The sequence below is a fragment of the Myxocyprinus asiaticus genome, chromosome 5 (assembly GCF_019703515.2).
Source record: "Myxocyprinus asiaticus isolate MX2 ecotype Aquarium Trade chromosome 5, UBuf_Myxa_2, whole genome shotgun sequence".
NCBI classification, from domain to species: domain Eukaryota; kingdom Metazoa; phylum Chordata; class Actinopteri; order Cypriniformes; family Catostomidae; genus Myxocyprinus; species Myxocyprinus asiaticus.
Genome location: NC_059348.1, coordinates 11,964,910 through 11,987,364, shown reverse-complemented (window position 1 = coordinate 11,987,364; position 22,455 = coordinate 11,964,910). Strand labels below are relative to the sequence as shown.

Genomic DNA, 22,455 nt, shown 5'->3' with positions numbered 1-22,455 from the left:
TTTTCCCATGACTGTATAATATTAACAGCATCATAATAGAGAGATAAAAAAGTGAATTTTAAAATGGTCTGTTTTTAATACTCATACTATATATCAATGTAAAAAAAAAAACACAAAAAAAAAACAACAACTAAAAAACAAAAGAGTATGTGTCTTTGTCGCTTTTGACCAAATCCATGCAAATGGTCCATGTAAGGAAATCTGTTTCCTTTTTGATGAAAAAAAAAAAAAGAAAAACACACATATCATCAACATTTAATTCCTTCTGTGAAAAAACAAAAGCAACACTGTTTTAACCTATGTTTTTGGCTTCTCCATATTTATAATGCAACTTTCACAGTCAAAGTGATTAATCACTTCAGGTCAAAACCTGAATGCAGAATCTCTGTGCATTACAAATGTTTAAGCAGTTCTGCAGACACTGAAAAAGATGATAAACTCTTACAGTCCATCAAATTCACAGTTACACTTTGATCTGATCCAATTTCCAGTATCGTGACAGATTAGTATTGTTTTAGATAAAAAATATTTCACTTTTTAAGTAGTCTGGATGGTTGGCGGCTCCTGGTAGACAGCCAATATTAAAGTCCATCTCAACGAAAGGTGCACTACATTTATTTAAAATGAACATTTTTGTCCTCTGTTAGTTCATCTATGTCTATTAATCTGACTGTCATGTTATAAAATGGACCTTCAGCCTGTCATAGTCATTAAATTGAGGCGTTTGTGAGATATTCCACAGAGCTCTCAGTACAGGGTTGTTTTGATGTTCATCAGAGTGACTTTTGTCCAGCGTTGACTCCTGCATGTCCAGAGTAACTCTTCCTAAAGATGAGAATACAAATACAGCTTTAGACATCAAAAACAACATAGGGAATCTAAATTTTGCAGATACTAACATGCAAAAATACTCATATGCACGTTTTGTGAATCTAAGTCCTTCTTCTTCAGTGAAGTGAAGACAGCCACAAAAGGAATAAGGGGTCTTTTTTTAACTTCAGGTCAAACAGTTCCAGGGTGCTAACAGCTCATTTGGGGACCATGAAGTTCCCCCAGTGTTAATATTTTAAATGACAGTTTAAGTCGTATAGTATATGCATGGAAACAGCCCTGCAAAGTACCAAAATGTATTTATTATTATTAGTCTTGAGCCCAAATCTGAAGCTTGAACATTGATCATATACTTATTACTTGAACAAATGTTTCAGTATATTCTGGTAGTATCAGTATTCTGGTGTGACTTGACATAAATCACGGATTATAATTCATGGGTCATTCCATGAAATCAGTGCCTTTTGTGTCCCTCATTGACACCTGTGTAAATAGCGACTTTAACAATAAATAGCTGATGCCAACTTTGACAATGTGTTATTATAGACACTTTTCTGAACACACCAGCCAAATATCTAGTAACTTTATTTTTTTAAGTGTTTTTTTATGTCTTTCTTTATGGGGATGGCTTTTGGTCTGTCCCCAGCCCTGTGTTTCCAGCTTCTCCTTGGGTGTTAGCAAACACCCTTTTAGTGGACATAATATATTGTTTTAAAGACTTAAAGTTGTGTTTCCAAGTTATGTGTCAGCCCTGTTACCATCATAACTCCCACTTATTAAAATGATGTACAATATTATTTATAAAAAAAAAAAAAAACTGTCATAAGGACATCATTCTCTCAGGATGTGAACTCTACAGGTACAAGTAAGGGTCCCCTCTTTTTATCACCTTATCTTGCATTTTGTTCGGTTTGTGATTTCAAATCTTATAATTTCATCCCTGTTGCTGTCATGGTCCAGGTGAGATCACTTGGTGTTCCTGTGTGTCTATGTGTTGTTGTTTTGTTTCCCTCATGCGTTCGCTCTGCCATGTGAGCGACACGTTTTGTGTTTCCTTGGAAACGCTCATTCGCGCCACTCACAGTTGATTGTCTTCACGTGTGTCTCGTTATCCCTGCCTATATATTCCATCTCATTTCTCGTGTTCATTGTCAGATTGTTGGTGTAGCTGGCGTGTCTAGTCTTGCCTGTCTTGTCTCGCTTTCTCTCTGTTTCCCTAGTCTGGACGATACCTATGCTTATTTCACCACCTGGATTTACCTCTGTGGATTATTACTGGACTGTTACCTGTTTGTTTACTTACCTCACACCATTGTTGCTGCATGCCGCCATGGTGTCCTTCATATATCATCTCCTGTTCTCATCTACTGTTCCTGCCCACTCGGTTCTACAGTTTGTTTATGGACATTTTGCTTAGTCATCTGTTTGTGTTTACATCAATAAACTCTTTATTTTACTTCTGCAATTTGGGTCCTCATCTAAAACTGACCCAGCGTGAATGGACCCAGCGGAGGATGCCACCCTCTGGTCTGCCCTCCACCAGCAGGGAGTGCTCCTCGGTCGACAGCAGGACCAAAATCAACAACACCAGCCGTGCCATCGAGGAGATGGCAGGGCGGATAGCCAAACTAACTTCAGCTCTTCGACATCTTCAGATCTCTCCCAGCTCTGATCCCACCACCACTGGTACCGCTGCCATTTCCCCAGCAGTTGATTCTACCACCAGGCCACCTGGGCCATGATTGAATCCTCCAGCTTCTTACTCCAGTGAGCCCTAAGACTTGTCATTTGTTCCTGTCCCAGTGATCTCTGATTTTCACCCTTCAGCCATCTTCCTACCCTACATATAAGGCCAAGGTGGCTTATGTCATCACTCTGCACTCCGGTTGGTCTCAGGAATGGGGAACGGCAGTGTGGGATGATGAACACCAGTGCTGCTCGTCTTCCGCTCATTTTCTGAAGAACTCACCAAGATTTTCTATCATTCTGGTGGTGAGAGAGCTTTTGGAGTTACATCAAGGTAGTCGCTCTCTTTTCAACTATTACATTGAGTTTCGAATTCTCGCCGCATTGTGTGGTTGGAACGAGCAAGCGATGTGGGATCAGTTCCTGGCTGGGCTTTCTGACTGGGTAAAAGACGAGATCTACTCTCTTGATCTCCCCAAATGACTGGACGATCTGATTGATATGGCACTCAGAGTGGACAACGTCGCAGGGTTCCACTTCCTTCATGTCTGAACTGTTTGTCTCTTTGGATGCCACTCCTGTACCCATGTCAGAGGAGGAACCCATACAAGTTGAGAGAGCTTGGCTATCCCCAAAGGAACACTATAATCAGCTGGTTAATGGTCTGTGCCTGTACCGCGGTTGACCGGGGCACACCGCCACTATCTGTCCAGTAAAAGCCCCAGCTCACCAGTAGGCAAGGGGTTATTGGTTAGAGTGACACCCCTTCATAAATCCCCTGACAATAAGACTCTTCTCCTGGCTAAAATCCAATTTCATCATAATTCTCATTCCGTTCAAGCCTTGGTTGACCCTGGAGCCGAAGGGAACTTCATGGACTTGGACTTGGTTACTAAATGGGCTATTCCGGTGCATCCTCTAAAAGATCCCATTCCGGCCAGTACTTTGTGTGGCACTCCACTCACTATGGTTACTCACACCACTGCGTTCATCACGCTCACCATCTCAGGCAATCACGTGGAGGAGATATGTTTTCTTGCTATCCAGTCAACCGGGCAGATAATACAGTCTTGTGATGGAGTTCATTTTGTCTGTCACAATGTCTTGTTTTTGCTTTGTCCCCAGTCTTGCATTGTTCTGTGTCACAGGAGGAGCCAGTGGATCTCGAAGGGGTGCCTCGATTTGAGGGCGGTGTTCAGCAAGTCCCGAGCTGCTTCTCTTCCTCTGCACTGCCCGTACGACTGTGTGATTGACCTACTTCCTGGTACTTCTCCATTTCATGGTCTCCTCTATTTGTTCTCTGTTCCTGAAAGGGAGGCCATGGAGAGGTATATCTGTGACTCTCTGGCAGCAGGTATTATTCGTCCTTCTTCCTCTCCGGCTGGGGCGGGGTTCTTCTTCATGGAGAAGGATGGCTCCTTAAGACCCTGCGCATTGATTATCGGGGGCTGAATGACATCATGTTTAAGAATTGTTATCTTTGCCTCTGATGTCCTCAGTCTTCGAACTCTTGCAGGGGGCCACTTTCTTCATGAAGTTGGACCTACGCAATGCTTACCATCTTGTCTGGATCAGGGAGGGGAACAAATGGAAGATGGATTTTAACACGCCCACTGGGCATTTCGAGTACCTCACCATGACTTTTGGGCTTTCCAATGCCCCGGCCGTCTTCCAGGCACTCATCAATGATGTGCTCCGGGACATGGTCGACTAATTCATGTTTGTTTATCTAGACGACATTCTGATATTTTTTCGCAATCTCCAAAACCATGTCCAGCATGTTGGAGGGTTCAGGGATTCCATTCGTGGGTTGGACTGACCACAAGAACCTTGAGTAGCGCTGGGCGCTGTTTTTTTTTGGCAGATTTGATTTCGTCATTTCGTATCGCCCCTGATCTAAGAACGGTAAGCCGGACGCGTTGTCTCGCTCTTTTAAAAATTGAGAGCACCTCAAGACCTCCAGATACCGTTATTCTGCCGACAACTGGGTGAGAATTCTGCCGACAACAAGACAGAGCGAGCCAACCAAGATTTAGAGAGGGTCCTACGCTGCATGGTCTCTCAGGATCTGCTGACTTGGAGTTCCAAAATCGCCTGGGTCAAGTACGCACATACCTGTTGGCTTCGTCTATGGGCCAGTCGCCCTTCCAGTGCTGTTTAGGCCACCAGCCCCCTATGTTCCCCTCCCAAGAACCTGACGCTTTTTTTCCATTTGCGCACACTTTTCTCCAGTGCTGCCATCGCACCTGAAGGATCACCAGAGAAACCCTTCTCCGGAATGGCAATCGGAAAAAAGCATCGTGAACCGCCATCGTTCCAAGCTTCCAGCTTATGTGTGTGGCCAGCAAGTTTGGTTGTCTTCCCAAGACCTGCCTCTCAGGCTGCCCTCACATAAGCTAGGACCTAAATTTACTGAACCGTTTACCATCTCTTAGGTGGCAGTTCGGCTCAAATTGCCCCCTTTTTTAAAAGAATTCATCCAGTGTTTCATGTCTCAAAGATTAAGCCTGTTTTCCCCAACTCCCCAGTTCCTGTGCCTCCTCAGTTGATCAATGGAGCTCCAGCTTTTTCAGTCAGGCACCTCCTTGATGTGAGGTGGAAGGGCAGGGGATATCAATATCTGGTAGACTGGAAGGGCTACGGTCCGGAGGAGAGAAGCTGGGTTCTGGCTCGGGACATCCTGGATGACGCCCTCATTGACGATTTCCATCAGCATCATGGTGGTACTCTGGGGGATGCCAGGAGGCATCCTTGGGGTGGGGTACTGTCATGTCCAGGTGAGATTACTCTGCATTCCTGTGTTCACGTGTTGTTGTTTTGTTTCCCTTGTGTGTTCGCTCTGCCACGCAGATGCAGTTGGAAATTCCTTGGAAACGCTCATTCGTGCCGCTCACAGCTTATTTTCTTCACATGTGTCTCGTTATCTCTGCCTATATATTCCCTTTTGTTTCTCGTGTTCATTGTAAGACTGTTCATGTAGCTGTCTTGTCTCGCTTTCTCTCTGTTTCCCTTGTCTGGACGATTCCTGTGCTTATTTCACCACCAGGATTTTCCTCTGTGGATTATTACTGGACTGTAACCTGTTTGTTTACTTACCTCACACCATTGTTGCTGCACGCCACTGGGGTGTCCTTCATCTATCATCTACAGTTCCTGCATGCTCGGTTCTACAGTTTATTGATGGACATTTTGCTCAGTCACCTGTTTGTGGTTACATTAATAAACTCATCATTTTACCTCTGCAATTTGGGTCCTCGTCTTAAACTTCCTGAGAATTACCATGATTTTGTACTGAAAAAAAAAAAAAAACCCTGATAATTAAAAAGTGGATATATGTGGAAATATCAGCTTTAAATAAACTCATACTAATTATCATGATCTTGAGTATAAATCTTGTAATGGCTAAATTAACTGTTAAACTGTCAACACTCGTACTTTTATTAAAGATATTCAGTAGCTATATCCAAACATATATTAAACATTCAGTGCAATTTATTAACACTGAAAGACATTGCCTTTCATAAATCACATGAACCTTACTCTTTACAGATGATGTTTGAGACCCAAAAAGTGGTCTGATTGCTTACATTTAGATAAGTCAAAAATTATAAATAAATGCAAAATAAATTGTGCAAAATGATTAAAAATCACTACAAATTATAAAATGTCTTATAACCACTAAACAGCCAGTTAACACTTATAAACTCTAATTGTTGAGATCAATTTGAAAGCTTCCTTGTTTTAGGTTGTTCAAAGCATGAAGCGGAGCCCAGAAATATAATGAAGACTTTGAGTGAGTGTGCACACACACATTGTAAGACAGCAGGGGTCTGTTTACTGAAGCACCATCTGCACACACTGCCCATGCACATTAACTGAAGGGAAACAACAATTAAAAACAATGGCAAACAGTTCTTGACAGAAATGTAATTGCTCAAGAGGTTTTAATGAATGACCTCAGTGTTAAGGTCTATTCATGTACCAAGATGAATATTTGGTGTGAATGTTCATTGCAAACAACATTTTGAATAGAAACAATGGATTCCTTTGGAGCTATTCACACTGGGTTATTGAAGTTTATTTTTGTATTTTTTTTTATGGAGAGCAGTCTGATTTTTTTTCCTCAGACTGTGAAGAAAATTGACTGACCAATGACCAATGTGTTTGCACATTTGTGGCAAATGAACATGAAACACCAGCATTGTATTCCTGAGCTCTGTTACTCATCTCACTAACAAAAACACTGAATTCGATGCGAATATGCTGTAAATAAATAATATAGAAACTATGAACACATGCTTTCTTTTTAGAATATTTACATAATGTGCTGATACCTCATACAGTATTTGATAACATAACTAGTGTCTTGTCTTAATGTGTCCTACATTATTTAATTTGTACATCACTGTGCCTGTTTATGTTATTCTGACTTTAAAAGCAGTGAGCTTTGGCAAATCGTTTGATTGTGAGAAGTGTTATACTAATAAACATGACTTGGCTTGAGCTGTTAATAAATGGCGACTTTTTTCTTTCCTGCTTCTCAGATTTGTCTAAAGCAATCCAAGTAATCTCAAATGTGCATCCTCTAAAGTTTCAGAAGAGATCTCAACAGTGGCTTCAACTGCGCTCAGATTTGTCAAGATACCAAAGTCTTTAGTCAAAAGTCTGATATTTCACTATGAATTCAAACATTTCTCATTTGATGTAGAAAGTGAGGAAACAGAGGAGACCCACCAGTTGTTTCTCTTCAGACATCTGGCTGTGAAGAGTCTGGCATGTTTGTCGGAGCATCTGCTGGCATCATATCAGAGCTGAGAGTTTGAGAACAGACCTCCTGTTAGACAAAGAGACCACTAATAAGAAACTCAAACAGACATTTTAAATATATCAGAATATTAATGATAAATATTAACAATTTATAAGTATCACAAAACATTCATAACTTCAAATAAATAACCAAAGTTTAACCATGAAACACTATGTGGCACAAGCTGATAGGTTCTTGTTATCTGTTAGCCAATCGGCTCGCTCACGTGACATGCTAAGCCAATCGGCTTGCATGGTGTAAGCTGATTTGTCCTTTGACTTGTAATCGGGTAGCCAATCAACTTGTGTCTCTCGCTTTGTCTAACATTTAAATTGCTCAGTTTTGCATATAAGGCGGTTTTTCTGCAGCGCGCTTGCTAGTGTTTTTCTCTGAAATCCACCTCAACCCCAGCACCACCTGTCCAGATCTGGTACTTGGGGATTGTTTACAATGTTTAACTTTGCAGCAGCATGTCATACTTGCTTGATGCAGCATGTATTGTGTTTGTCTAATTGTGCAGCAGCAGCAGCAGCAGCACGTCCACATGCTAATGTCGTATGTACATGTATTTTCTAGCGGTAGCAAGTCTCCATACTTGCTCTGCAGAAGCAGCGTTAGCAGACCTAGTCCGCCAAAACCAATATCCTATCAAAATGTCATACCCACATTAACGTGCTAAATCTTTCTGAGAGTTGTCATGACTGAACTTCATAAATAGAATGGCAGCATGCTTCTTTGATATACATGTGTGCTTGTAAAACTGAAATTCACATTAGTTTAAGCAACCTGTCCATTTATATATGTGCCAAAATAGAAAAAGAAAATGAATAAAGTAAAATGTAAAATATATCAAAGAATAAAATTCATAAATATAGTATAAAATACTATACATGTAGGTGGTACCTAAATTGCTCCATTGGTTGGAAAATTTCTTATTACAGAATCTGCATACGGTCTGGGGGCATTTTTAATTGCGGTAATTTTTTATGTGTTATTCTTTATATAATTAATCACACTGTAAAGGCAATAAAATGAATGCCTTTTAAAATATCTAAATAAAAATTACAAATAAATAGGTGCAAGCAGCAATTACAGCGCCAAGAATTCCAGTGGAATGTAGATTTGTATTTTGTTTTGTGTGTGTACAAATTTGTTGTTTTATCAAGGCATTGTGTCAATGGAATAAAAAAAATAAAAAAAGAAAGAAAAAGGAAATGTAAGAAAATTCCTGAAGATGATCTGAGCCAATTTTGGTGAATCCTGGACAAACTTTGTAAGAGTTGTTGTGGACAAAAATGGTAACTGATTAGAAATAAACTCAATCAGAAACAAAGAAATCTCTCATGAAACAAACAGAACTATTACCGATCCTTCTTCTGTCACTTGGCCTGAGCTGTCTCTTGCCTCCAGCAGTGATGGCTCAATTGAGGTGGCTGCTGATAGGGACGTAGTTTCCTGTTTAGGCCCAGGAGTAGCACCTATAGAAGGAAAATCAAATGAGTGTTAGTTCTGGTCCTCGAATCTGATTGGACGAGTGGCGTTCCAAGATCTACATTCCAACAGCACTTGAACACTTCCCTATTTGTATCACTCCCATCTCCGTGTTCATGGCTTTCCAAATAGTGGTGGAGATTTTAATTCATTGTTCATTTTGATGTCTTGGAGCTTGGGCTTCTTTTGTAACGATTATAGTTGGCGGAGGAGGAGACATATTTTCGATGAAATGACCAAAGTCACAACTATATTCAGAGTTGCATGTTTGAATGCAAGAACATGTCCTCATCTTGTGCTGTCAGTAGGTTGCGCTTACTGCCCCCTGCTGACTGAGTAAAAACTCGTAAAAACATGAAAGTGATACTTCAAGCATGTTTTGCTCTGATTGTTGGAAAATTCCTTATTACTGGGGGCATGACTAATTGCGTACATTTTTTTATGTTATATTTAATATCATATATCACAGCCCTAAATAAAAGCTGTTTTATTGTACATGGAGCAGGTTGGGGGGAAAATGCCCGATAAACTAATAAATCTGACAAATTAATCATGGCTTACTGTAAATTACACATTTCTGCAACGGCATTAGTACTTTTGTGTGATCCTGCATCCACAATGCTAGGTGTCAGTGCACCAAAGCGCATTACTGAGTGTTCCTTTAATCAGTAATTTGTTTCTTATGGTTCTTAGAAATATAATTGAGTAAAAGTACAAGTATTTGGTTTCAATATTACTCAAGTAAAGTAGATATTCCCCAAAATAATACTTAAGTAATTGTACTTTATTACTAAACTACTTAACACCCTTGATACATGATCATTTTCAATCTTTGTTTATGTAGGATCTCCAACATTTACGCGCAACAATTATGAGGGATTTGTGTGTTTTGAACTTACAAGAGTCAGTCGTGGATGGAGATATCGACGACCCTGGATTCAAACTCATCTGTGAAAGATCCAGTTCCTCTACTTCCTGTTTCTTAGAGGGCTGTGCAGGGTCTGCTGCAGCTTCCGGTTGTCTAGTGTGCATGTGTACTACTATCGTCTCCTCTTGAGGGTCCTCATTCTGGGCGTGTTTAAATCCACTGCGCCGCAGGGTAGAGGCAACAAAATGCTGAGGACTCATAATGGCTGATGATGTTTCAGGGGGCTCACAGGAGTGGGGCCGCATGGTCGCTATGGGGACAAGACCCTGAAGCACAGCGGCTGGAATTGGATGCGCTCCCATGCCCACCGTCTGGGCTGGGACGAAAGCCCACTGCTGCTGGCCCGTGGTTGGAGAGTGAAAGAGGTTGGCCTGACCCCAAATCACAGGCTGGCCTCCAGGAAGCATTTGGGCCACCTGCAATGGTGCCTGAACTCCAAAGGCCATTGGAGCAGCCTGGGTAGCAAAGGATTGTTGAGCCCAGTGAGCTGCCTGAATAGCACCCATGGTCATATACCCTGAGAAACAAGAATGAGCATCATACCCTTCCTCCTGAGCACCAGTCATCGGCTGCGTTTGGAATAGAACACCAATATACTGTATACTGTTAACTATTTAAAAATAATTGTATTTGAAACATGCATTATGCAACGATAGAGTCTTCAAACGACAGTCCCAAGATCACACAGGAAATGGTCATTTCTGAAAGTTCATATAATTCAGCTAAATTACAGACAAGTGCCACCACCCATCAGACTGTGTCAATTCAGGAGTGAACACATTTTCCATGCAGCGCGTCTGATAGCATGTTACACGAGAAACCTCAGAGACACGGGTTCTGGTCCCGTGGAAACCAGGAAGTAAAAAATAATGACGTTCACATAAAAAATAACAAGTGCAATTCAGAGGTTGCGTTTTTGCTCTCAAATTACTTAAACCCAAACCTCAACCCTAAACCTAATGTCAGAGGGAAGAGTTAATAAAATACACATTCCTGATGTATCTAAAAATACAACTTTATTTTGGTGCCACTCTGGAGACATTTTACCCAGAAACTACAGCATAAACGTGCCCAAAAATTCAAGAACACTTTTAGCTTCGGCCACTGGGGACAGTGCTTTGAATTTCAGTAGGCCCAGACAGAGTTCAGCAGCAAAACATTTGACCTACAGATGCCGATAAATAACAGTGTGATCAGTCTGACGTTGTTGTCACATGAACTCACTACATTGTATGCTTAATTTAGCAAGTAGCATTCATTTATCAGATAAAATATTTAAAAGGAGATATTAAAAAACATGGCTGATATTACATGTGGGTCATTTGTCACACTGGAAATGGAAGGTCAAGTAAAGAATACTTTGAAATGCAATGCATAGTCCCACATACAGCAGCTCTCTGTTACTGTATACTGTACATTTTAGCAAATGTAGTAACCCTGATAGCACACATACATCACCCAGACATCTATTTGATGTGCGTGTTTACATCTGAAAGACAATTTTTTACATTTATTGCTCATCTGCAAAACGTCTATAAGACATTTGTCAATTATCATGTCTCGGATGTCAATAAGACATTCAGCAGATGTTTTTGAGATGTTTATGATCTGGATTGTTTTTAAATCTGATCTTTTTAAGATGTTTAGCAGATGTTAATTGGTGATGCTTTCAGATGAAAAGATCTAAAACAGACATCTTGGAGATGTACGTATGCTATCTGGGAATCCATACAGTACTTACAGAAAATCTGCACCGAGAGCACAGTATACATAATGCTGAAATAGTCTGCATAATAACGCAGATAGAGTCTATGGTATGTACGAAGTGTGCTATTGATATGGTATGTATGCTAAATAGCGCAACAGTTCCCACCCACTTTTTCAGTCATCTTGTTTCCAGAAGTTTTTTACCAATACGTTTTTCCACAGGGATTTCACAAAATTCTTTTTAAAAGAGTTCTAAGAAATGAACCAAACCAGCCAGCTCCGAGATGACTCACAATATGACAAACATTTGATTTGAAGCAAAAAACAAAAAACAAACAAATTTGTAGAAAATTGACAAAAAAACATAAGTACAATACTGTACTTAACGTCTTTCAATAAGGCATGTCACTACAATCCCATGCAGCATTGTGAGTGACGTAATTAAATTAAAAATGATGGAAAAACAAACTATTGATTTAAAGTTGTTGATTATAAGTATATAAACAATAGATTTTAATTTTATTGCAAAATATTCAGATATATACATATCTTTAATTAATCTGAGAGTGTAGAGATTGCGCCAATCACAGTGCGTCATGGGAGTGGGAGGTCGATGCAGAGCTCTTTTTGCGAGCTTTGTTTGCTGCAATTCTCTGATTGGTGAAATTCTCTTCAGGATTGTATAAAGATAAAAAACAGAACCAGACTATTAATTTTTCATCAATAGTATTGGCCTTAAATATAACAACTTTTATGAAAGTTCTTTTTTAAACTGTCTCTGGATTACTTATGAGAAATGGCACTTGTGGGATACCTGAGGGCACTGCTGGTGGGCTGAAATGGGTGAAGAATTCTGGGGGGTGCTGATGTCGTCTCCTCTCGGGATCCAGAGTGTTAGCAGGCGACGCTGGCATCTGTGATGACAATGATGTCGTTTTTGATGTGCAATTTGTGACCTCAAATTATTTTCATTACCATACCACAGTAAAGGTGTAGGTTTGACATGGAATAAGTACACTGAGTTGATACTATCACAATACACTGAATAAAAAGCTAAAACAGTACAATATATACATAAAAGGCTTTTGAAAAGTATAAAAAAAATGGTAGAGGCCTTGTGAAAAGTTTCCCATTCAGTTTTAATGAGACCTTCATATAACAAAAAGAAAAAAGGAACATGAAGGTGCCCAAAGTTGAAGAAACACCAATATTAGTATAATATAAATTATAATAGTAACTATATTCGGATTAATAAATATATTTTCTAATTTATGACTATATTTTCAGGATTTATAACTACATTCAAGTATACAGCTACTAATTCAGATTTTATATGATTATTTAATGTTTGGCCCCACATATAGCTAATGCTAATGCTATATATCTCATCTCATAGATATCTCATCTGGATCTGCTCCTGAGACATAACACATGATTTGTTAATGTTCTCTAGAGGTTTACTTACTGACAGGATATCTGGAGGGGTGGCCATGTCACCAAAGAGATCAAACTGGTTTATATTCTGCAAGGCAGTCAGAGAAGAACATAAATAAGATATAATACCATGCTGGAAGAATGTCTGCACAAAATCAATTTCACCAATGAGCACTTCACAACGGGTCTTTGATTTAGAGTTTTAGTGATCATTGATGTTATTAAGCCAGTGGTGGACTTGACTGGGAAATAATACTGTTACTTAAAAAGACTACAGTGATTGGGTACCAGTGGGAAGAATTGACTATGAATGACTGCATAACATCAACAACTGAAGGGAATCAGGCAACACATCCAAACACAACACAATCGGTATAAATATGATGTGATGAGAAATAAGATGTATGTGTAAAAGGACAAAAAGGAAAAAAATAAAGAAGAAAAACAACACATATGTCATTTTAAAGAGAAAACTAGAGTAGCCTTCTTCAAATCACACAGAAGGCTTGAGTGTTCATAGATTCAGGCAGGATCGATGTTTGGCAAACATTGCGGAGGGGAAACTTGGATTTATGTGAGGGCGGCTCCAGGCACTCAAAAGGCTCCGACTGAATGAACAGACAAGCAATAACACTCTGTGAAATGGATTGATAGTAACAAGTTTCATTCAGGTGAAAGCAAGCCTTTGTTGCGACTGATATAGATCTGTCTGGGATTTTGCATTGCATGCCTGATTCTTCAATGTTCTATAAGTAAGTTTAATGATTTATGCATTTAGCAAACTCAGTACTAATTGTGAGAACTATGACATTCTTCATAAAAATAGTCTTTTACGATGGTTGCTGGCCACAACCATTAATTTTCCATGCAATGATGAGTGTTCTGTTAGAGCCAATATTTAACTTCATTCATTTCTGCCCAAACTACTCTTCATTAATACATTTCCTTCTAAACCCATGCAGTACATCGAGACAATAGATGAACACTAAATACATGGTGAAGGGTCAGGGAGGTTGGGTGAATGTTAGAGGTACAAAAGCACCTACAGTCATACAATGGCGTTTTGGAACGTCATAGGCTCCTTCTTTCTGCTGACTTGTGGGGACCTAAAAATTATAATAGGTTATCAAAAAAAGGCTTTTGCTCCAAAACATATTTTAATGAGGATATTTATAGGTCCCTGCTGACCCCCCCCCCCGAAAAAAAAATAAAAAAAAATAAAACCTTAAACCAGGCTGGTCTGTTGGCTGGTTCTAGAGGGGTTTGGGGCACTTGTCAGCTGTCCTACTAGCTTAACCAGCTGAACAGCAACTTGGCCAGGCAGGAAGGCTAACTAGAGCAGCTTAAACCAGCTAAGACCAGCAAACTAGCTTATACTGGTTTAAGCTGGGGGTTTTCAGCAGGGGTATTTAAAGGGATAGTTCACCCAAATATGAAAATTCTGCCATTCCCGTATTACTTTTTTCTTCTTTCTTATGCTAAACACAAGTGACTCGCTTTAAAGCTTAAAAAAGGAACCCAAAAGATATATAAAGGTAGTCCGTGTGGTATGGGCATCATATTCCAAATCTTCTAAAGGCATACGATAAGCTTTGGTTAGAAACAACCTGAGATTTCTATAATTTTCAGTGAAACTCTTGATATCTGTTGCATAAACACTTGCGTTGTTTCTCACCTGAACATGCCGCTGCGACCGAGCTTCTTTCACGCAATCATGAACACTCAACGGACATCGATATTTTCGTTGTAAATTGACTTTCATTTTGGGTTGTTTTCAGCGGTGAAAAGTAATTGAATAAAAATACTTAAGTATATTTTAGGGGATTTGTCCTTTACTCGAGTGCAATTTAAACAGAATACTTGTACTTTTACTTAATTACATTTCCAAAGTAAAGATCCTTACAATTATATTTTTTATTTTTTATTTTCTCCCCTTTTCTCCCCAATTTGGAATGCCCAATTCCCAATACGCTCTAAGTGGCGTAGTGACTCGAGACAGTCAATCCACGAATCTTATCACATGGCTTGTTGAGCGCGTTACCGTGGAGGCTCACACTATTCTCCCTGGCATCCACGCACAACTCACCACGTGCCCCACCAAGAGTGAGAACCACATTATAGCGACCACGAGGAGGTTAACCCAACGTGACTCTACCCACCCTAGCAACCAGGCAAATTGGTTTCTTAGGAAGCCTGGCTGGAGTCACTCAGCACACCCTGGACTCCAGGTGTGGTAGTCAGCGTCTTTACTTTCTGAGCTACCCAGGCCCCCTACTCCTTACAATTTTATTTACACTTGAAAAGTACTAATTACATTTTTGCAGATCATTTTCTTTCTTCTTACTGGACTGAAACCACCTTTTCACTGCATCCGACAAATGACAGATGATAGAATCTGATCTAATTTGAGCTTCGAATACGTTGAAATATCTATGCGACTAGACCGTATGCGACTGTACATATCTGAGTAAATATTAATCATGACATTTTCGCAAGTTCGAATCCAGGGCGTGCTGAATGACTCCAGTCAGGCTTCCTAAGCAACCAACTGGCCCCATCCCCCCCCCCCCCCCAAAATAAATAAAATAAAAATCATGAAATTTTATTGAATTCATCCATCTGCTCAACAGCAAGGTTAGGTAACAAACCTCAGAAAACAATTCACAAAAGCAACAACATTACTAACTTTCTTAAAAGCTTTTAAATTGTTTTTTTTTTTTTTATCTTTCTCTCTGTCTCAAGGGACTGGGTGTTCTGACATCGCAATTCGTGAGTGGCTTCTGCTATTCAACGAACATTGCATGACTGTGGCAACATTTTTGCAAAATAAAATTATGTGGTTCATTACACGTCTCAGGGCAGTTCCGAAGTGAAATGTCCACTGTGTGGCGCTATAAGTGAGTGAAATGTTCTCCAGAACGGATGAGGTTTTTAAGGTTAAAGTTCTATTGAGATTTAAATCAACAAAACCTACCTCCCTACCCTAAACCTTGAGCCTAAACTTAACCGATAGTATAATAAAAAGTAAACGTGAGATGAAAAACACAATTGCGTCATTTGACACTTTGGGCTCATGTGTCGACTCGCATGCTCTTCAGGACTCGTACCCTGGTCCTTTGTATCACAAGTGCAACGCTCTATCAATTGAGCTACAGCGCAACTTGATCATGTAAACAAGCTTGTAAATGTAGTTGGTTATGTAATGCAAACATTCAAATGCGTCATGCTCTATAGTAAAAGTTTTATATGTCATAAGATAGCATTGTGTGAGGAACAGAGCGAAAAGTGTTTATGAACTGATAATCTGCCATTTTACTTGTGATTTGAGTGAAAGGGGATAAAAGTAATTGTTTTAGCATCTCTACTGTTCATTCCACGAGGAAACTGCAGTGTTATGTACAAAAGGCCACATAAAATAATTTTGCAAACATGTATTTACTGTAACATGATTCTATGACCAGTTTGCGAATGCCACTGGGGGAGGAATATGACACTCAGAGAAAGTAAAAAGGCAACTTGACAAACCAGTCGACTTTAACAACATCCTCTCTCACACAATCTCCTCTCTTGAGTTCATTCTAGCTAGGAAAAAAGCTACTTTTTTTTAATATTTCAGTACAATTCAATGTGAATACTTTTTTACTTTCACTCAAGTATTTGGTTAGATATTTGGACTTTTGAGTAAAAGATTCACTCAGTATCCATACTTTCACTTAAGTATCATTTCTGAGTACTTTTTACACCCCTGGTTGTTATTCACCAAAAGCTATTACATGCCTTTCAGAAGACTTGGAATATGATGCACAAATTGCATGAACTACATTTATGATACTTTTGGGTCCTTTAAGCTTTAACCTCGTGCGACCCCTTGTCCACATGTGTACACGTTGTATTTTGGCTTCGCTATCCGCAACGCATAATTTAATTTAATTTATACTGACTGAACACTGTTCACAACACTCTAGACTGTCATTTAAGGGTTAAACTTCTGGCGCACCGAGTCATATGACACAATAGCATGCCGTCGATTTCTGTGAAGCGCTTCTACGGGTGCAGAGCCAACATAAGTGCCTCTGCTAAGAAACCTCTAAGTTTTTTCATTGAAACCTGTTTGGGTGTAAAGAGTAGCGTCTCTAGTTTCGTTTGATATGCCACTTTAAAAAATCCAATCATTTTTCGCGCGTCAGCGCACTGATAAACATGATGTCCACATATGTGGATTTTAGGACATTATTCCCTCCAAAGATGAAAAAAACATGTTAGATATTTTTAATGACTTTTAACATTAACACATCTGTGGGTAATTTTGCTTCATTTTAATATAAATTCTGTTATATTTTATTTTATTATCACTGTACAATACTGTTCTATTCATTAACTTTAATAAGTGCATTCATACTGTATATATGCTGTGCATTTTCACATTGAGAATCAATGGGTTCATCCAAAAGCTGAAAAATGTTGCTTTCAGAGGCTTTATATGGAGTTAGGATGAAAATAAGGTGCATTTCGAACTGTTCTGAGACCAGTGCAGACAGGTAGCACACTGGAGGTTAAGTCATTCACTAAATAGGAAGCAAGGGGACATCCTAAAGCTTTCTATGCAGCTAAGTGCATTCACTCCTAAAATCCGACCAAAAGTTCAGTTTCAGGCTGCAGATGTTTGGACCACTCAACATGTTTGGAAGACATGGGACAATGATAATCAGTACATAGATTACATTTAGAATTTTGTAATGCAACATTTTATTTTAACATGGTTGGCAGTGATTTGATGGTGCTGGCCATTACTTTGAATAAGAATTATTTATTCAGCTTTACTGTCTGTAACGTCTCAAAAACATGAATAACCAACACCTGGAAACATAATAAAAAATTTGATTTAAAAAAATCTGACTTTTTATAGCTTGGTATTATTGTACATACATTTTCTGAAAAACTATTTGCTCTAGATTTTTTTTTTTTTTTTTTGCTTGTTTATTAGGTGCTACTAGTTACAAATCAGAAACGGAAATGGAAAATGCACACAGCAGTCATGCTTACTATCAACTGTCATTGTATTGAAAAGACGAACTGCTTCACATAAGAAAGTCATATGGGTTGGGAACAACATGATGGTGAATTTTTGGGTGAACTATTCCTTTAAGTCTACTGTAGAATTCTAAGAGTAAACATGAGCAACTCATTTTTCAACTGACAAGTTATTGGAAAATATACATTTTAGATTTTATATAAAATGTATATTAATCAAAATCAAAGGCAACTCTACCCATCTCTTTGAGATACTCTAACTGTACAGGTGTGGTCAGAAAGGGGATGGGCTTAACAAAGTACCTGGTAAACGCTCTCTTCTGATTGGTGGCCACGGAGGGGCTCATGTCCAGCTTCAAACACAATGTACTATGAGGAGTTGGGAAAGAAAACGAGAGACACCCCATAGGGAACCAGTCAGACACGACAACACTAACGACATTCAAAACTCACTGTTTATCCATATATGTTTTTAACAAGAGAGAAAGATCCCAAATGAGATCTCTACTATCTCAATTGTTTCCCCTGTACAACAATAGCTTACATAGAGATTAAATATACAATTTTGCTTAAGGTTCGTGCTTTTCTGAATTTTCTTCTGAGAAAATCACCCCAGTAATCTCACACATTTTCTCTAGAGTTTCAGAAGAGATGTCAACAGTGTCTCAAACTGTGCTCAGATTTGTCAGCATTGCAGTCAAAAAATCAAAGATCTCAATATAACCTCAACCATTTCTCATCAAATTCATCCAATGGCAATTGAGAGCTATGCAATCCACATACATTATATATTTCTACACTCTTACTATTATTTTCTCAACAATTGTCTCATATGTGTCTATTTTTATTTCTTCGAAGGAATTTTAGGAGAAACATCTGAGACAAAGATGATACCTTAAACAAGAACTCCATTAAGTCTGAAAGAGCAATCTCTGAGCAATAACATTTCCTCCAAGATCATACAGTAAAATATTATAGTTAGAAAGAACTTTGTGCATTTAATTTACAATTGTGATACAAAAAACATTTCAAATGAAATCATTTAAAGTTTTTTCATAATGAAAAATACAACAACTAAAGTGTCATTTTGAGACCTTCCATCTTGGTGGAAGAAAAAATGTGGATGTCAAAAAGATGGTTAAGGTTGTCTGTATTCAGTGTGAGCGAGAGAGCACTGGATTGAAAAGATCACAGTACATCCAGTGGGAGTGTACATGACTCTCCGTAGAACATACACACAAATCAACAAAACATGACTGCATATCCATTCACTGGCAATGGTAGGAGTTGAATGATTAACAGAAATTCATGTTCCGTGAACATCTACTACTACTACATGAAATTTAAATGATTAAAATATGAGCAGAATGTGTCAGTTATTCTTTATAAAATCAGATTACATGTACATGTCAACATACATGACACAATTACTGATAGAAATGTGAATTTTGCCCACCTGATACACTGGATCATCAATCTCATCTTCCAGAATGCTCTGTGTCAGCCATCGAGACAAACAGGCATAATTGGGAGCATATTGGTAGAGAAGACATTAGAGGTAAACCAACAGAAACATTTGAAACATGAGAGATATTATGAATATAATTCTTACTTTCCATTATAATCTTTAAGGTTTTGGTGCAATGTTATTGTCAGCATCACCCAATATTGTCTCTACATATTCTTATAATAAAATATAAAAAGTAATATGAAGCATTCTGACACTTTCTTGAACGTATGAAATGCACTTTTGACCAGAAAGACTTCAGTTCAGGCTCATGTTGTTGGGATCTACCTGATAGATGGCTGGCTCACAGTGTTTGTCCTTCTGAGTCTTTTTCTGTGACTCCTCCCTCTGTTTGATGTCATAGACCAGGGTGAACAGTTCACGAAGGTTCAGTATAACCGGCTCCGCCTACAGGAGGAGCAACACTGACGTTAAAGAAGAATAACTGCAGTTTTAACCAAGAGAACAGTTAGAATGTTTTTGAAGTTATGGAAATTTAGACCAAAACCACTAACCGAATGGCTCGTTTTGATTGCCACAAATTTGTGGTTTCCTTTCTTTCCACACACGTAGCCAAAGGCGCGATGGTCCCTTGTGTCTTTGGCAATATAGGAGATTTCGTGCACAGAGTGCTGGTGTTGTAAGACCTGTGGATTGATAATGTTATCACTTCATTATATTGGTGAGAAATGGTTAAATAAACAAGGCTGAAGTCCAGATTTGTATTACCATTTTGTCCTGTTAAAAATGTGCTTATTGCACTGGATTTGAAACATTTTTGCAAGCTATATGTAAAATAATTGGCCCTACTTTATTGTAACGGTATAATGTAAGCTAAGCTCACTTTATTTACCATGTTGGATTGAAAGCTAACTAGGCTAAAGACTCTTCCTATGTGTGTCTCAAAACAAAAATAACTGTATCAGGTTGAATTCACCATCCTTTTCTAATCCCTAAGAAATGGTTTGACGAGCAGTTTTCTTTTCTGTTTCAGCATATTCCTTATTGAAACAGGACATCAGGGCAGAACATATCGAAGGGCCTGTCTTTTTAAATGGCAAATGGCCTTTAGTTAATCCATATCAGTATTTCAATATTTGTTAATCATTTATCAATATTTGTTGGTTTTCCCAAACAGACTGTAAATGTTCATGTGCATATCTGCTAAAAGTTGATTTACAGTAGAATAATGACAACCTCAAAGCTAAAAGCTTCTTTTTAAATAAATAACCATGATTACTAACGATTGATGCTGGGCTGATCTGTGTGTGCGTGTGTGCGCATGTGCGTGCATGTGGTTGATGAGTACAAAGCATGAAATAACCGCAGGACTCTAAAACACTTACAGAGCACTAATGATCAGAAAGGATAATAATGATCATTATCTCTACTGTGCCTGCATTGCCAACAAGTATATTTATGCAACCCTTCTACACTAGAGGAAGACACCAAACTGAGCCACATTTGTGTCTTTATGTTTCCATATGGGAAATGGGACCTTGGATGTGTGTCGGGTTTGCTGCTGTGTCCTAACTACAGTACATTGGACAAGACTGCAAACCCCAAGCTCATGTGTGAGCACCCCCAAGGCTGATTAACAGGTTCACTCAAAAAATAAACTGTTGGATTTACTTAAAAAAGCAGTGTCAAGAGGGTTGAGTAGTCATTAGCCACGGTTCAGTTGTAAAGGCTTATTCACACCAAGTCCGTTTTTTCAGTGCGATTGTTCGTTTCGAACGAGCTTTTGAACTGGACCAATAAATTCCTATGGCGCTATTCACATCGGGTCCGACAAATCGGGTCCGATTTTTTTTCTTCAGACTGCGATGAAAACGAACAGACCAATGAGATACAAGCTTTTGGAATTTTCTAGAGTGGCTACAGCTGCTCAATCCAGCACGTTGGTGGCGCTAATCAACTGGTAAACACAAGCATTGGATTGGATTTTTGTAATGTGCTGATACCTCATATTTTATAATATACCTAGTGTTTTGTCATTATTTACTTTATTTAATATGTATATTACTGTGCCTGTTATTTTAACCTGGTGTTAAAAATAGCAGTGAGGTTCAGCAATTCATTTCGACTAAGCTCGTAGCAAAATATTCCATAAAAAACTCTTTACATGCAATAATTTACTGTGAACAAACGAATTGCACAACCTCACTGTTATTTTTATTGAAAGGATAATGTAACAAAGTACTCCTGAGGTGTATTCAGAAAGCAGGTTAAGCAACTTACCCAGGTAAGTTTACTCAGAGCAAGCGGACAACCTCGGCATTCTGTTCCAAAAACTGAGGTAACTTTCAGGGTATGTTAGTAGCCATAGCAACTTACTCCGGAGTAGGTTATGTTCCCAAGTTAGTTTAATTTCAGGTAGATGTCAATAAGTTTCAGAGGCTGTCAGTGCATGCGTGGCCTTTTAATAGCGACACAGTGGGCGTGGAAGTTCAGATTACGCACAATATAATACTTTTAAAGCAATATTACGGTAAACTGCAATCTTTACCTCTTTACCTCACAACAGATCCTACAATTGAGAGAGGGTCTATCGATACAATGACACCATCAGCAACCGTGGGAAATTAAAGGTGATCTGAAATTTTTAGAAACCCCAACTGGGTACATCAAATGCTATTAAAAATAAAGGAAATACATTCAGTTCACATGATAAACAGTAAAATAAAATGAGCATGCACAGGACATGGCAAATACCAGTAAAATGTATCTTAAAATAAAATATATAGTAAACCTATAGCCAATTATCATAATATTAATAGAATATGAATGTTAATACTTAGAATGAAGTTCAGCACAAACAAATAACATAACGGTCGACCTATTAAACATTAATGTAGGCAAGAGAGGTCTAATATTAATGTTGAATTAAGCTTTTACATGTATGGTAAAACTTGATAGTTTTATTAATTAAAAAATTCACGCAATGATTCAGTATACTTTCTGTCACGCAAACTCTCAGTCCTAAACCGATGCAGCTTCTATCGCTATTACGAATGAAGATGAAGTAATGCT

General features: G+C 38.7%; 1 pseudogene; it reads right to left on the bottom strand.

Annotated features, from left to right (window-relative positions):
- Positions 1 to 22,455, bottom strand: part of LOC127440581 (uncharacterized) — an 85,411-nt pseudogene that overhangs the window by 17,988 nt on the left and 44,968 nt on the right.